This window comes from Chionomys nivalis, chromosome 6 (assembly GCF_950005125.1).
Source record: "Chionomys nivalis chromosome 6, mChiNiv1.1, whole genome shotgun sequence".
Taxonomy (NCBI): domain Eukaryota; kingdom Metazoa; phylum Chordata; class Mammalia; order Rodentia; family Cricetidae; genus Chionomys; species Chionomys nivalis.
In genome coordinates, this window is record NC_080091.1 from 7,916,545 (window position 1) to 7,934,996 (window position 18,452).

The window sequence follows — 18,452 nt, forward strand, 5'->3', positions numbered from 1 at the left end:
TATTTTATGCCATTTGTGGTATTGTGAAGGGCGATGTTTCTGTGATTTCGTTCTCAGCCCATTTTTCATCTCTGTACAGGAGGGCTACTGATTTTTTTGAGTTAATCTTGTATCCTGCTACATTGCTGAAAGTGTTTATGAGTTGTAGAAGTTCCTTGGTAGAATTTTTGGGGTTTCTTAAACTATCAGCAAATAGTGAGATTTTTTTTTCCAATTTGTATCCCCTTGATCTCTTTTTGGTGTCTTATTGCTCTAGCTAGAACCTCAAGAACTATATTGAATAGATATGGAGAGAGTGAAAATCTTGCCTTGTTTCTAATTTCAATGGGATCCTTTTGAGTTTCTCTTCATTTAGTTTGATGCTGACTCTTGGCTTTCTGCATATTGCCTTTATTATGTTTAGGTATGTTCCTTGTATCCCTGCTCTCTCTAAGACCTTTATCTTGAAGGGATGTTATATTTTGTTGAAAGCTTTTTGTGGTTTTTATTTTTTAGTTTGTTTATCTGATGGATTTACACTGACAGATTTTCATATGTTGAACCATGCCTGTATCTCTGGGATGAAGCCAAGTTGAACATGGTGGATGATGGTTCTGATGTGTTCTTGGATTTGATTTGCCAGTTTTTTATTGAGCATTTTTGTGTTAATGTTCATGAGTGATATTGGTATATAATTCTCTTTCTTAGTAATATCTTTATGTGGTTTGGTTATCAGGGTAATTGCAGCCTCATAAAAAGAGTTTGGTAATGTTCCTTCTGTTTCCATTGTGTGGAATAATTTGAGGAGTATTGGTATTAGTTCTCCTTTGAAAATCTTATAGAATTCTGAGCTGAAACCATTTGTTCCTGGAGTTTTTTTGGGGGAGGCTTTTTCTAACTGTTTCTAACTGCTAATATTAATATTTTCTTATCTGGTCTTGATTTATTTTTGGTAAATGATATTTGTCCAGAAAATTGTCCATTTCTTTTAAGTTTTCCAATTTTGTGGAGTACAGGTTTTTGAAATATGACCTGGTGATTGTCTGAATTTCCTCCATGTCTGTTGTTATGTGCCCCTTTTCACTTCTGATTTTGTTAACTTGGATATTTTCTCTCTGCCTTTTGGTTAGTTTGGATAAAGGTTTGTCTATTTTGTTGATTTTCTCAAAGAACCATTTCATTGTCTCATTGATTTTTTTGTCTTGTTTTCTTTGTTTCTATTTTGTTGATTTCAGCTCTCAATTTGATTAATTCCTACCATCATCTAGTTCCTTTGAGTGATTTTGATTCTTTTTGTTCTAAAGTTTTCAAATGTTGTGTTATTTCACTAGTATGGGATTTCCCCAGCTTTATTATGTAGGCATTTAATGCTATGAACTTTCTTTTTAATATTGCTTTCATTTTGTCCTATAAATTTGGGTATGTTGCACACACAAACTTCTTATTGCTTATGTAAACTTGGCCTATTGCTTAAGCTTTCTTCTAACTTTCTCTTATAACTTAAATTAACCCATTTATATTAATTTACATTTGCCTCCTGGTTTTTTATTCTGTATCTTTTATCTTTCACTCTTTCTTCTCTTTTATCTCATACCTCCTGTTTTTCTCCATGCACACTGGCATCTCTCACATGCATAGATTCATCTTCCACTTCCTCTCACTGTGCCTAAACACCCCACATATTCCTCTTGTTTAGCTATTGGCCATTTAGCTTTTTATTATACCAATCACAGTAATATACCTTTACACAGTGTATAAATATCCCACAACATTTTTCTTTTTTGTCTAAATAAAAAGGTTTTAACACAAACACAGTAAAACTATATATAATAAGAACAATCATTATGTTTTGTCTAAATAAAAAGAAGGGTTTTACCTCAACACTGTAAAACTATATAGAATAAGAGCAATTATCAGGTATGAATTTCATTTCTAATATCCAGTTCATTTGTATTTGGAAAATTCAGAGAAAGTACTGTATCATCTCTTCCTTCTTAGCGAATCCAAAGTTTTATGTGTAAATTATTTCTATCATAACTTGTATTTCCATCCTAAAAGTATCTTTTTAGACCTTAAAACATCTTAGACAGTCAATGTGAGCTTTTATGTTTTTTAACTTTATAAACTTTATATATCTTATTTAAGTTTATTTTTTAAAATTTGATAGCAAGAGCAATTGTAAAACATAACTATCTTATCTTTAGCCCCATCAGAGACCTGAGAGGATATAATATTACCTGATTAAACATAAAGTACAGAGCAAGCAACTTCCAAAACTAACAAAACACGGAAGCATCTGGCTGTTTGGATAGGTACTCCCAGGATCCTCTGCAATGTTGGGGCATCAGTCTTTGGTCTATGGACCTAGAATATCTGACAGACTTTTCTATGAAGCAGGAATTTTCAAGGCCTGTTCTACCTTGTCTTAGAAAAGTCCAGCAATCACTTTCTTTTGTGTCTTTCCTGTTCAGTTTGGACATCATACTGTCAGCAGTCAAGGTAAGGGCAGTTTCTGGCCCAAAAGGTTAGCTTTGCCACACTGCTGACAGTAGACTCCAATATTCATCATCTTTTTCTTTCTTTCTTTCTTTCTTTTTTTTTTTTTTTTTTTTTTTTTTTTTTTTTTTTTTTTGTAAATTGGTTCTGCCAGGAGCAGATGTGTCTGTCTCATGGTGCTGTGGGACAATGGTCTTTTATCTTGTCACTTGAATTATTTTTAATAAAATGTTGATTGGCCAGTAGCCAGGCAGGAAGTAGAGGTACAGTGACAAGAATAAGAGAATTCTAGGAAAAGGAAAGCCCAGTCTGCGGTCGTCACCCAGACAGAGAGGAAACAAGATGAGAATGTCTCACTGATAAAAGGTACCAAACCACATGGCTAACACAGACAAGAATAAAGGGCTAATATAAGATGTAAGAAAGAGTTAATAAAAAGCCTGAGCTAAAACCAGTTTATGATTAATGTACCTCTGTGTGTTTCTTTGGGACTTAACTGCTGTGGGACCAGGTAGGACAGAAACTTTAGTCAACATCATGGTCATCAAAAGCCTTGTTATTAGAACATTAAAATTTCATATTCTGTAGGTCTTTAAAATGTTTGATGACCACATATCTATTTAAAATATTTTGACCTTGGAAGCTTATCTAACATGACTATAAGTTTGATTATGTTAGATAATTAACTATTAGCCTGTATTTTTTAATTATTCTAAATAGATTTCAAAGACTAGAACTTTACATTACATTTTAAAATGAACTACATAAGTATAATACCACAAAAATAACTGAAGCAAATATACCATATAGCAAAAATAACCTTATATTTGATGAGTATATATATATATACAATGTAAAATATTTAAAACTTGTAGTTGCTTTCTGGTTTAGAAGTAGATTCACTAATCCATCATTTTTTCCTATCATTTCTATACTGTATTCCCCCATTTTTCCTTCAGAAAGAGATCCCAGAATCTAATCTACTGTGTTCTACTTTCTACCTGACCACAACTAACAATAATTGCAACCAACCCTCCTAAATGATGACAAAACATCCATAATCCATTGAGTGATCACAAATCATACACCCCACCTCTTGGGAGTATGGGTGTTATGCTTTCAAGATTACTTTCTTTGTCTGCAAATGATGGGATCTTCAGGGGACCCTGAAAAATTTAAGATAATGGTCGAGTCCTGGAATAACTATCTGTAACATTGGCTGTCTGGTCTTTGTGTAGTATAATGTGAAAGTTCAGGGTTTATCTGAAGTCCTGGCTGGCCTAGTGCCTGAGGCTGACCCATTTTAACTAACAGCTTTGAAGTTGTTTTGCATATAAATTTTAAGAACACAACAACAGAGGCATTCTTAGAGACTGGGCCACCTGGGATACTTGTCTTTATGATCCTTTTTTTTTTTCTGAAAATGCATCTTTATGTGACTGTTTTTTTAAAATCTTTTTTTTTATTGAAAAAAAATTTTCCGCCTCCTCCCCGCCTCCCATTTCCCTCCCCCTCCTCCCGCCCCTCTCCCCCTCCCCCCACTCCTCTTCTCCTCCCTCTCCAGTCCCAGGAGCAGTCAGGGTTCCCTGCACTGTAGAAAGTCCAAGGTCCTCCCCCCTCCATCCAGATCTAGGAAGTTGAACATCCAAACTGTCTAGGCTCCCACAAAGCCAGAACCTGAAGTAGGATCAACACCCCGTGCCATTGTCCTTGGCCTCTTGTCAGCTCTCATTGTCCGCCATGTTCAGAGAGTCCGGTTTTATTCCATGCTTTTTCAGTCACAGTCCAGCTGGCCTTGGTGAGCTCCCCATAGATCGGTCCGACTGACTCAGTGGGTGGGTGCACCCCTCATGGTCCTGACTTCGTTGTAAATGTTCTCCCTCCTTCTGCTCCTCATTAGGACCTTGGGAGCTCAGTCCGGTGCTCCAGTGTGGGTGTCTGTCTCTATCTCCATCCATCGCTAGATGAAGGTTCTATGGTGATATGCAAGATATTCATCAGTATGGCTATAGGATAGGATCATTTCAGGTTCCCTATCCTCAGGTGCCCAAGGAACTAACTGGGGACATTGCCCTGGGCATCTGGTAGCCACCCCAAGTTCAAGTCTCTTGCCAACCCTTAGGTGGTTCCCTTAACTAAGATATGAGTTTCCCTGCTCCCCTATCCAACCTTCCTATATCCCCAATCATCCCATTTCCCCAAGTTCCCCTCATCCTCTCCTTCACACTTTTCTTTCTCCATCTCCCCTTACCCCCATCCCACCCTACCCCCAAGATTCCATTTTTTTGCCCGGCACTCTTGTCTACTTCCCATAGCCAGGAGGATAACTATATGTTTTTCCTTGGGTTTGCCCTCTTGTTTAGCTTCTTTAGCACCACATATTATAGACTCAGAGGCCCCCTATCCATAGCTAGAAACCAATTATGAGTGAGTACATCCCATGATCTTCTTTTTGGGTCTGGGTTACCTCACTCAGGATAGTATTTTCTATTTCCATCCATTTGCATGCAAAATTCGAGAAGTCATTGTTTTTTACTGCAGAGTAGTACTCTAATGTGTATATATTCCACACTTTCTTCATCCATTCTTCCATTGAAGGACACCTAGGATGCTTCCAGGTTCTGGCTATTACAAATAATGCTGCTATGAACATAGTTGAACAAATGCTTTTGTCATATGATAAGGAATCTCTTGGGTATATTCCCAGGAGTGGTATTGCTGGGTCCAGAGGTAGGTTGATCCCAATTTTTCTGAGAAACCGCCAGACTGATTTCCAAAGTGGTTGCACAGACTGATTTCCAAAGTGGTTGCACAAGTTTGCAGTCCCACCAGCAATGGATGAGAGTACCCCTTTCTCCACAACCTATCCAGCAAAGGCTATCTTTGGTGTTTTTGATTTTAGCCATTCTGACAGGGGTAAGATGATATCTCAAAGTTGTTTTGATTTGCATTTCTCTGATCACTAAGGAGGTTGAGCATGACCTTAAGTATCTTTTGGCCATTTGAACTTCTTCTGTTGAGAATTCTCTGTTCAGTTCAGTGCCCCATTTTTTAATTGGGTTAATTATCATTTTAACGTCTAGTTTCTTGAGTTCTTTACATATTTTGGAGATCAGACCTTTGTCTGTTGCGGGGTTGGTGAAGATCTTCTCCCAGTCAGTAGGGTGCCTTTTTGTCTTAGTGACAGTGTCCTTTGCTTTACAGAAGCTTCTTAGTTTCAGGAGGTCCCATTTATTCAATGTTGCCCTTAATGTCTGTGCTGCTGGGGTTATACATAGGAAGCGATCTCCTGTGCCCATATCTTGTAGGGTACTTCCCATTTTCTCTTCTATCAGGTTGAGTGTGTTCAGATTGATATTGAGGTCTTTGATCCATTTGGATTTGAGTTTTGTGCATGGTGATAGATATGAGTCTATTTTCATTCTTCTACAGGTTGACATCCAGTTGTGCCAGCACCATTTATTGAAGATGTTTTCTTTCTTCCATTGTACACTTTTAGCTCCTTTATCGAAAATGAGGTGTTCATAGGTTTGTGGGTTAACATCCGGGTTTTCTATATGATTCCATTGGTCGACTTCTCTGTTTTTATGCCAGTACCACGCTGTTTTCATTACTGTAGCTCTGTAATAGAGTTTGAAGTCAGGGATGGTAATGCCTCCAGAAGTTCCTTTATTGTATAAGATTGTTTTGGCTATCCTGGGTTTTTTGTTTTTCCATATAAAGTTGATTATTGTCCTCTCAAGATCTGTGAAGAATTTTGATGGGACCTTGATGGGGATTGCATTGAATCTATAGATTGCCTTTGGTAGAATTGCCATTTTTACTATGTTGATCCTCCCAATCCAAGAGCAAGGGAGATCCTTCGATTTTCTGGTGTCCTCTTCAATTTCTTTCTTCAAAGACTTAAAGTTCTTGTCAAATAGATCTTTCAATTCCTTGGTTAGAGTTACCCCAAGATATTTTATGCTGTTTGTGGCTATCGTGAAAGGTGATGATTCTCTTATTTCCATCTCTGCTTCCATATCCTTTGTGTATAAGAGGGCGACTGATTTTTTGGAGTTGATCTTGTATCCTGCCACATTACTAAAGGTATTTATCAGCTGTAGAAGTTCTTTGGTGGAGTTTTTGGGGTCGCTTAAGTACACTATCATATCATCTGCAAATAACGCAAGTTTAACTTCTTCCTTTCCAATTCGAATCCCCTTGATCCTCTTATGTTGTCTTATTGCTATTGCTAAGACTTCAAGAACTGTATTGAAGAGGTATGGGGAGAGTGGACAGCCTTGGCGTGTTCCTGATTTTAGTGGGATGGCTTTAAGTTTCTCTCCATTTAATTTGATGTTAGCTGTCGGCTTGCTGTAAATAGCTTTAATTATATTTAGGTATGGCTCTTGTATACCTAATCTCTCCAAGACTTTTATCATAAAGGGATGTTGAATTTTGTCAAATGCTTTTTCAGCATCTATGAAACTATCATATGGTTTTTTTCTTTCAGTTTATTTATATGATGGATTACATTGATAGATTTGCATATGTTAAACCAGCCCTGCATCTCTGGGATGAAGCCTACTTGATCATAATGGATAATTTTTCTAATGTGTTCTTGGATTCGGTTTGCCAGTATTTTGTTGAGGATTTTTGCGTCGATGTTCATGAGTGAGATTGGCCTGTAATTCTCTTTCTTGGTTGAGTCTTTGTGTGGTTTTGGTATCAGAGTTACTGTAGCTTCATAAAAGGAATTTGGCAATGACTCTTCTGTTTCTATATTGTGAAATACATTTAGGAGTATAGGTATTATGTCTTCTTGGAAGATCTGGTAGAATTCCGCATTGGGACCATCTGGTCCTGGACTTTTTTTGGAAGGGAGGTTTTTGATAACAGCTTCTAATTCTTCACGACTCACAGGTCTATTTATGTTGTTTACCTGGTCCTGGTTTAACTTTGGTATATGGTATTCATCTAAAAAGGTGTCCATTTCTTTAACATTTTCCAGTTTTGTGACATACAGGCTTTTGTAGTAATATCTAATGATTGTCTGAATTTCCTCTGTGTCTGTGGTTATGTCCCCCTTTTCATTTCTGATTTTATTAATTTGCAAATTCTCTCTCTGCCGTTTGATTAGTTTGGATAGGGGTTTATCAATTTTGTTGATTTTCTCCAGGAACCAGCTTTTTGTTTCATTGATTCTTTCAATTGTTTTCTGTGTTTCTATTTTGTTGATTTCAGCCCTTAGTTTGATTATTTCCAGTCTTCTACTCCTTATAGGTGAGTCTGCTTCTTTTATTTCTAGAGCTTTCAGGTGGGCTGTTAAGTCTCCAATGTGTGCTTTCTCTGTTTTCTTTAAGTGGGCACTTAGTGCTATGAACTTTCCTCTCAGGACTGCTTTCATAGTGTCCCATAGGTTTGAGTATGTTGTTTCTTTATTTTCATTAAATTCAAGGAAGACTTTAATTTCTTTCTTTATTTCTTCCTTAATCCAGGTATGGTTCAGTAGTTGACTATTCAGTTTCCATGAGTTTGTAGGCTTTCTGGGGGTAGCTTTGTTGTTGAATTCTAGCTTTAATCCATGGTGATCTGATAAGATACAGGTGGTTACAGATATTTTTTTGTAACTGTGGATGTTTGCTTTGTTACCGAGTATGTGGTTATTTTCGAGAAGGTTCCATGAGCAGCAGAGAAGAAGGTATATTCTTTCCTATTTGGGTGGAATATTCTATAGATGTCTGTTAAGTCCATTTGATTCATTACCCCCAATAATTCTCTTATTTCTCTGTTAGGTTTCTGTCTAATTGACCTGTCCATTGGTGAGAGAGGAGTGTTAAAGTCTCCTACTATTAATGTGTGTGGTTTGATTGCTGCCTTGAGTTTTAGCAATGTTTCTTTCACGTACGTGGGTGCTTTTGTATTAGTGGCATAGATATTCAGGATTGAGACTTCATCCTGCTGAATTGTTTCTGTTATGAGTAGAAAATGTCCCTCTCCATCTCTTCTGATTGATTTAAGTTTGAAGTCAACTTTGTTAGAAATTAGTATGGCCACACCTCCTTGTTTCTTAGGTCCATTAACTTGATACACCTTATCCCAACCCTTTTCTCTGAGTAGGTGTCTGTCTTTGTAGTTGAGGTGTATTTCTTGTAAACAGCAGAATGTTGGATCCTGTTTTCATATCCAATCTCTTAGTCTGTGCCTTTTTATAGGTGAGTTGAGTCCATTGACATTAAGTGATATTAATGACCAGTGGTTGTTAATTCCGGTCATATTTTTAGTAGTAAATTTTGTGTGTTTCCCTTCTTTGTGTTGCGCTGGTGAAGGGCCTCTAGTTGTCTGAGATATTGTGGTCATTGTTGGACTCCTTGGTTAGTGATTTTCCTTCTATTACTTTCTGTAAGGCTGGATTTGTGGCTACGTATTGTTTAAATTTGTTTTTATTCTGGAAAATTTTGTTTTCTCCATTTATAGTGAACAAAAGTTTGGCTGGGTATAGTAGTCTGGGCTTGCATCCACAGTCTCTTAGTTTCTGCAGTACATCTATCCAGGACCTTCTGGCTTTCATTGTTTCCATAGAGAAGTCAGGTGTAAGTCTGATAGGTTTACCTTTATAAGTAACTTGGCCTTTTTCCTTTGCAGCTCTTAATATTCTTTCTTTGTTCTGTATGCTTTGTGTTTTGATTATTATATGGTGAGGGGATGTTTTTTTTTTGATCCAGCCTATTCGGTGTTCTGTATGCTTCTTGAACCTTCGTAGGTATATCTTTCTTTAGGTTGGGAAAGTTTTCTTCTATAATTTTATTAAATATATTTTCTGGACCATTGAGATGCGCTTCTTCCCCTTCTTCTACTCCTATTATTCTTAGGTTTGGTCTTTTTATTGTGTCCCATATTTCCTGAATGTTTTGTGATGAGAGTTTGTTGGCCTTGCTGTTTTCTTTGATCAGCGTGTTTATTTTCTCTATGGTATCTTCAGAATCTGAGATTCTTTCTTCTATCTCTTGTATTCTGTTGGTTATGCTTGTTTCTGTAGACTCTATTCTTTTACCTAGATTTTCCATGTCCAGCCAGCCTTCTGTTTGTGTTTTCTTCTTTGCCTCCAATTCAGTTTTCAACACTTGAACTGTTTCCATTATCTGTTTGATTGTTTTTCCTTGGTTTTCTAGGGTATCATTCACTGATTTACTCAATTCTTCAAACTTTCTGTTATACTTCCCATCCATTTCTATAAGGGCATTTTTTACATGCTGTTTAAGGGCGTCAATCACTTTCATAAAGTCAATTTTTTGTACTTCTTCATGATTAAGGTGTTCATGTCCTCCTGATGTGAGGTCGCTGGGTTCTGGTGGTTTCATATTATTTTTCAGATTGTTGGGTGAATTCTTGCATTGGCGCCTGCCCATCTCTTCCTCCGAATGCCCTCCTATGGATCTTCTTTTACAGGATCAGGTCTCCTTGCCTACTGTTGTACCTTCCCAGTGATGGTACTCCCCAGTGATGGTTCTTCTGGTGCTCCAGTGATGTCTCTCCTGGTGACAATATCAGATCTCCATGCCCAATGATGGCTCTCCTGGTGCCAAGATCTGCTCGCCTTGCCCAATGATGTCTCTCCTGGTACCGAGCTCAGATCTCAGTGCTGGTTGGGTAGTTCGTAAACAAAGTGCCCTGTTTTTTTTAAAATCTTAATTGACATTTTCTTTAAAGACTTTATTTTATTATTTGAAACTAGTTATTTTTATGACTGCCTATATCCATTTTCTTTAACATCTAAATACATTTTAATATATATCATATTTTTTCAGAAGTTTTTTTTTTCCCTTCTGGATATGACTTTACTGAACACCCACAGGTGTACAGTGCAACGTTCTCTGGTGCATGAATCAAACCTTAAAGTGCTAAGCAACAGGTAGGCCCTATGGTATTAGCACAGGACCTGGAGGCTGGCTCTACACCCTTCATGTTGGAGCAAGTGGAGACTCAAGCTTGCAGGCCTGGTCTAGAGCTGTCTATCGGCCTCAGCTCCAGTTGCCATTTCTATGTAATCTTCTACTACCACCGAGAAGCAGGCTGGCCACCATTCATTAACCGCATTTAAGTGCTTGATAGCAGTATCTCTTAAAATAACTGTACCTTTGTACGCCAAACTTATCTGAGAGACTATTTTATCACACCCTATGTGGAAATACATGACTCATGTTGGGCACCTTATATAAAAAGACGTTTGCTATACTGCCAGCCAACTCCCAGATAATGACACAGAGATTCTAATTAATTACAAAAGCTCAGTCTATGTCTTAGATTTGGTCCTAAGTCGCTCTTTTTATATCTTTTGATTTTTCAAGACTGTGTATTTCTGTATCTCTCTCACTGTTCTGGAACTCACTCTAGACCAGGCTGGGCTTGAACTCACAGAGATCTGCTTGACTCTGCCTCCTTCAGTTCTGGGATTAAGGGTGTGTACAATCATTTTCCTGCCCTAAGTCACTCATAACTTAAGTTAATCCATTTATATGAATCTATATTTTGCCTCATGACCTCTCTTTTACCTTGCACCTGGTAAATTTATGTGCTTCTGTAGAATGTCCTATTTCCAAGAGCACACAGGATCACTAATCAGTCTAGAAAAGTAATTACATATAGAGGGAAAAGACCATAAAGTTAAGTGGGTAATAAGATTGAGGGAGCTCTTGAAGGAATTGAGGGTTAAAGGTAATTATGGTAAAAATATTGGGTATGAAATCTTCCTCGGATTGCTGGCATTAAAGGTGTATATTGCTATGCCCAACTACTGGTTTAGAGACTGCAAATCTCTAGTTTAAGATTCTGTCTTTGTCCTATTGTAAACCATGTAAATGTAGTTGAATAAGCATGAAATGAGCACTTTCACTGATGGGAGTGTGGATTTCTTTTCAACTGAGTTTACAATCACCGACTAACAGTTCGCTTCTGTGAACCCTTTCCCAAACAACACGTATGTTTGTTCAACCCACTCTAGACAAAGAATATCTGATTCTAGTCTCTAATTAATCAAACTTTTAGCACAATTTCTTATCTCAAATCAATAACACATAAAGTCAAAATGTTCTGCAAAAGATAAGAAGATACATGGTCATTCCCCAATTCTCTACTGTCATGTTATTGGCCAAACAGCGAATGAACTCTCTCAACTGGAAACAAAGTATTCCAGGAAAAAGGAAGTGATCAGTGAACTAGTGGTGCTCATATTGATCATACCACAAAATGTTACTGAAAAACCAAAAGTAACTTAGATAAGACAGAGAAAATGTACTTGGCTCATCATACATAAAACCCTCCATGAAGCCTGTGGGTTTTTAAATTGATTGTTTACCAAAAAGTCTGATTTATTGTGAATCTGCAGAGTAAAAGACTGATTTGAGTGGAGGAATCTTAAACCTCAATTAACCCAGCTCACCCCTTCAACTCAACAGGAAATAACAGAAAAAAAAATAAGCACTTTGGTACACAATTTGATGTAAAGGGCAGGACTTTATGAACATTCTCTTAACTTACCAGATAGTCACTGAAAACTTTACAAAGTAAGGAAAGGTAAAGAATAAAAAACAGATGCATATATATATATATATGTTCAAAATTATAATCACAATTTTTGTTTTAATGGAAAAATCTCCATACACTAATGGAAAAATACAAAAAAATTATATATAACATGTCATAAGTAGAAACTGCATATAAATGTATCATATACTAAGAATAAATATTAAAATAATATATTTATATATATATATAATTTATTTTTATAGTAAAAATAGACTAAAATTGCCAATTAAGCATCATCAACTTACCAAACTAAGGATTATCAGTAATTTAGAAACAAAAAGTGTATGAAAAGTATACACAATAGAATATTAATTAGTCAATATTTTTCAACTTTTACATATTGAAAGTTGGAAATGATGAAACAAAGGACAGACAATATAAATAATTAGAGACTTAGAGGAAAGAAATCTAGAAGAAACGAACTCAATAGGATGGAATCCCTACAGACTATATCTGATGGAGAAGGTCATTGGTTAATAAAGAAACTGCCTTGACACATTTGATAGGCCAGCCCTTGGGTGGGTGGAGTAGACAGAATAGAATGCTGGGAGGAAGAGGAAGTGAGGCAGTCGCCATGCCTCTCGTCTCCAGGGCAGATGCGATGAAGTTCTGACCCAGGATGGACGTAGGCTAGAATCTTCCTGGTAAGCGCACCTTGTGGTACTACACACATTAATAGAAATGAGCCAAGCAGTGTTTATATGAATACAGTTTGCGTGTTGTTATTTTGGGGCGTAAGCTAGCCAGGCGGCTGGGAGCTGGGTGGCAGGAACGTAGCCCACAGGTCCCTTCAACATACATCAATGCTTAAAATGAAATGAACTTAAAATTCAGAAAGGCTAGAAGTGCACACAGGGGTCTAGTGGATGAGTGTTACACATGTGTAGGGTCTGATTTGCATCCCTGTCTTTGATGTCCTTTTTGTTCTGCCTGGTGCCCTCAGCGGTGTTACTTTTACTGTTTAGAATTCTCAGACTATGGTGACAAAATTCTATATACTAGGTGACTTGAGAGCAAACAACACTTATTTCTCCAGGTTCTGGAGGTTTTTGAAGTCTGAAATCAAGGTACCTGAAAATAAAGAGTCTGGTGAGCTCTGCTGCTTGATATTGCTGTTTTTTATGCCCTCCCAGAAACAGAGAGAGATAGACAAAGATAGAAAGACAGACAGACAGTCAGAAATATAAAGACAGACATGCACATATGCAGAGACACAGTGAAAAAGACAGAGTCAGACAAAATAGAAACAGACATACTGACAGACACACTCATTAAATACACACAGAGAGATAAAGAGAGAGAGAGACAGAGAGAGAGTTATGCCATTTTATTAGTAGAAGACTCCAGCTTCCTTCCAAAATTACTCCTCAAATGAATTATTTCCTAGTATTAGTATACTGTGAAATAGGATCTTGAGGGTATTCTTTGGTATTGAACAAATATGTTTTCCTTCCAAATCAAGCATCAGGGACATCTGCAAGCAACATTTGTAGGCAAGTCCAACTTGATGAGCCAGTGAGCCTTCTGGAGCTGCTTATAAGTGGATGGCTTAGAAAATATTTACAGAAAATGTATGAGAAGTTACATATGGGAACCTGGGTGAGGGGTACTTTATAGGGAAAAATGGTTGAGAAAATGAGTACTTGACCAGAAATTCCACTACAGTACTTGTGACAGCCTTGTGATAGCTGCATCAATGGGATGAATGCCCAGTGAAGTCTCTACCTTCTCTATATTCTAGCACCTGTCTCATGACCACTTTCATATAGTAGGATTCATATGGAAGGGAAAGACTGGAAGTTCATGGTGTTACTCTTTACAAATAAACATGGTGGTAGGCCTAGTCATTGATGATGTCCTGTGGGTTAGCTCAACTATTCTCACTTCAAGATGTCAATAGACATAACATGACTAAAGAACAGAGTTCTGCCATATAAGACATTAAAGGATGCACTGCAGGAGGCTTTGAGAAAAGAAAGCTTCTACAAATAGATTGAAGACATTCTAAGTTTCATAAATGGTGGAGATGGATTGAAGATGCCCAAGGGGCAGTAGTGCTGGTGTTTAATCAGAACTTCAGGGGTTTTATGGCGAATAAGAAGATAAATTACTGTGTCAAACAATTACCCAAAATTAAACGCCTGGTAAAACAAACTCAAGAAGTTATTAGCAGATTCCTTTATAAGCAGTTGTGGTGTCTGCATGGAAAAGGACAGTGCCCAGCCCTCAAAAGGGAAGCAGCTCTGCCAGAATCCACATGTTGGGGTGACATCTGTCAAGCTCCAGCCTTGAGGAAATCCACATGTTCCAGGCTAGGAGCATGAGGATTAGAATTATTAAACAAAAGGAACAGATATGAGAAAATAAGAGAGAGAAACACAGAACAGGATGGACATTCAGTGAATACTGAACCACTTGCATTTATTTTCTACATGCTTATATACTTCATTCCAGATGCAGAGAGGGAGGCAACAGACTTCATTAACATAATATAAGGAATAGACTTGAATTCTCTGACCTCTAGTCTAGGTAGACCAAATCCACTTCTATGCTCAAAATGCTAATTAACTACTAATAATCCTCCTAGGTCAGGATTTCTTGTTTGTGCCCACACCTGTTGGCAACAACTTTGAAAGAGCAAAATAAATATAAAATAATTTCAAATAAAATAATATCAAACTCTCTGACCTTTAGTCAGGCTGGAGCAGGCTCACATCTGTGGCTTCCCAAACAGTTCTGATATAGGATAACATGAATAAAACCTCAGGGTCTTTAAATCAATCAGTCATAAAAACAAAATGCTCAGAGGGTGGAGTGAAAAGAGCCTCATTTGTTCAGACAGAAATTAGAATGTCACTCACCCAGGGCTGGTACATAGGAGACAGTGGAACTGTAATGTAATCCATATGAAATTATAGTGTTATCCTTTATGATTACAGAGTTTTGAAAGAAATGATGATGGTAACTCTTGGCATGGCCATTTTACTGCCAGTGAATTAGAAACTGATAAACTGTGCCATAGTTGCATACCTCGTCACTGTTAGAAATACCGAGCTAAAAGCAAATTAAGGAAAGTGGGAATTATTTTTCTGACTTGTAGAGGAAGGTCACATCAGGGACGTCATGGTGACAGGAGAGCTTGAGGTAGGATTTGGTCACATTCCTTCACAATCAGGAAGCAGAAAGAGATGAATGCTGTTGTTTTATTTTCCAATGATCCATGAATGGTGCTGCCCAAGGACCCCAGTCCATGAATAGCGCTGCCTGCATTGCAGGTGGGTCTTCCCATCTCTGTTAACCTAATCAAGATAGGCCTTCCCAAGCATGCTAGAGACTAACCTCCTTTATGTAAGCACTCACAAGCATGCTAGAGACTAACCTCCTTTATGTAAGCACTCACAAGCATGCTAGAGACTAACCTCCTTTATGTAAGCACTCACAAGCATGCTAGAGACTAACCTCCTTTATATAAGTACTAACAAGCATGCTAGAGACCAATCTCCTTTATGTAAGCACTCACAAGCATGCTAGAGACTAACCTCCTTTATGTAAGCACTCACAAGCACGCTAGAGACTAACCTCCTTTATGTAAGCACTCACAAGCACGCTGAGACTAACCTCCTTTATATAAGTACTAACAAGCTTGCTAGAGATTTACCTACTTCAGATAACTCCACCCAAGCATGCTAGAGACTAACTTACTTTTGATGAGCCTTCCCAAGCATGCTAGAGACTCACCTACTTTAGATGAACCCTCAGAATCATGTCCAGGGGCACATATTTTAGGGGACTCTAGAAATGATTGAGTAGACAATCATATTTACTATCAGAGAGTGTAAAATTCATGATACTTAGATTTACTTAAATTAAATATTTTTAGATTTATGTATTTTACTTTTATGTTTGGGACCATTTATTTGTAGGTGTACATGTGCACCACATGCCCACCTGGAGAACTCAGAAGCCAAAAGAGGCATCTGATTCTCTGGGATTAGAAAACCAACCTAAGTCTTCTATAAGAGCAGTAAATTATCTTGATGACTGAGTCATCTTGGCAGATTCATGTTCTACCGAGATTAAATATATTTTAAATTAAACTTAATGAGTTTTATAGATAGACTATAGAAAACACATTTTTTTTCATGAGAAGAATGTATTAACTTAGTCAAAACATTTAGGTAAGAAATTATTTTATAACAAACATAGAGCTAGACAGCTGATGGATGCATTAGGTGGGTGAGTCTTTTAGAAGCATCCAGTAGAGACCAGGAGGAAACAAGTTACGGAATCAGTAAACACAGTCTATTCAGAAAATAACTTCTTTGTGTCTACATTATGCACCAGAATGTTATAATCAGTAAAGTCTGCTGTTAGTCAGCAGTAGGAGGCCATTTTATTATTTCTGAGGCTATAGTGAGGCAGGTGAGAAGTACAAATCACAGTTGGTGAGAAATGCCAGAGACTAATGATGATAAATACAGAAATTCTGGAATCATGACTAGAGCAGGCAATTGGAATCATGACTAGATCTGGCAATTGTGTTTTCTTTCACTATAATTCTTTTTCAAGACAGGTTTGCTAATACTGTTGGAATTATACTGGGATTACACTGTTGAGTTCATTTCAATATTTGGCCTTTCATTTCTAGTGTAACCTTCCTTCTATTACTTTGTAGATTGACAGTTATTGATTCAGTACATATTAACTGTAATTACATCAATGGAATTCTTCATGACTGACATAATATTGCACAGTATCTCATTAAAAGACACTCATAAAATCTTGGTTTCTCTTCTGGTCTTTACTAGAAGTTTTTAAGTAAAGTTTACTTGTCCTCATTTGCTTTTACTAGACATCTGTTCTATCCCATAGGACAGCCAGAGATAGGTGGGTTGCACAAAGGAATCAAATGTTAGTTCTACTTTCCAAGCACAGTGAAACCTGTGCTTCCGAAATGTTTGCCAAATACCTCCCATCTCTCTTCACGTTATTTTTTTTATTTTTTTTGTTTTTTGTATCAATGCAATCCTGTGATCACCATAGCGCATGTCAGGAACTCTAGCACTGAGGAGGCTGAGGAAGGAGATTTGTGAGTTTAAGCAATCATGTGCTACAAAGGGAAGCATTGTCAAAAGAAGTAAACAAACAGAACTAGTCTACACAGAGAAACAAAAAAAAACTAGAAAAAATCTGAACTGTGATGGACATGCTTAGAAAAAGGCATCTTCCCATTATGCGTTTTAACCTCTATTTTTGTTTCTTGATTTGACTTTAAGTCAGACTTGTGGCTGCTCTAAACCTGATAGCTTCAATCCAGCTCTGAGGTATAGATTACTCTCTGTTGCCATGACTCAAGCTCTTGTTCCTTGCTTTCACAAACTAGTAATTGATGGAGGAGTTACTTTCATTTAATAAAGAAACTGCCTTGGCCCATTTATAGGCCAGCCCTTGGGTGGGTGGAGTAAATAGAACAGAATGCTGGGAGAAAGAAGCCGAGTCAGGAGTCGCCATGATTCTCGCACTCCAGACAGACGCAGGTGAAGATCTTTCCTGGTAAGCCAGCTCGTGGTGCTACACAGAATATTAGAAATGGGTTAGATCAAAATGTAAGAGCTAGCCAATAAGAGGCAGGAACTAATGGGCCAGGCAGTGTTTAAAAGAATACAGTTTCCGTGTAATTATTTCGGGGCATAAGCTAGCCATGCGGGCGGCTGGGTGCCGGGGACGCAGACCTGCCGCTCATATTACTACAGAGTGGCACCCAATGTGCTAATGAACTCCACGTAAAACCTGAGAGGGCTTAAAAAGGACACAGAGAGAATTTAAGACAGCTTTTTGCTGTTTATGGGTTGATTGCCGCAAAGAAATTGTCCTGACTCAGCAACAGGAAAAAACTGGCTGTTTTAAAATGCTGGTTTTCTGGGTTGTGCCACCATCGCGATCTCTGTCTGGCTCCTGCTAAAGACAGAGCTTTTGAATGGAGCATTTGGAGTAAAGTGCTACAGCTTGCTTGATGGCAGTGTGGACTGCTGTGTGCCTGGAACTATGTCTAGCCCAGGCTGGCCTCGAACTCGTGATCCTCCTGCCTCTGCCTCCTTCAGCAAATCCTACCGGCGTGCGCCATCACAACCCCAATGGGTGGGGCTATATCCCTACAAGTAATGCTCTTTGGTCCTTCCATTATGAGTCCATTATATGCACAGAGGAATTGTCATCTCATTCCCAGATCTCTGTCTCCCTGTCTTTCTGCACACTGCCTTCTCGCAGTCACCTGTGAGTCCATTCTTCCTCATCCTCTCTCAGGCTGAGGTAACATGGCTGTCCCTGGAGACTCATCTTCTACCTTGGACTCACTCTTTCAATACTCTGAATGTGTGTCCCTCAGATGTTTGTTCTACTATCGAGTAAGG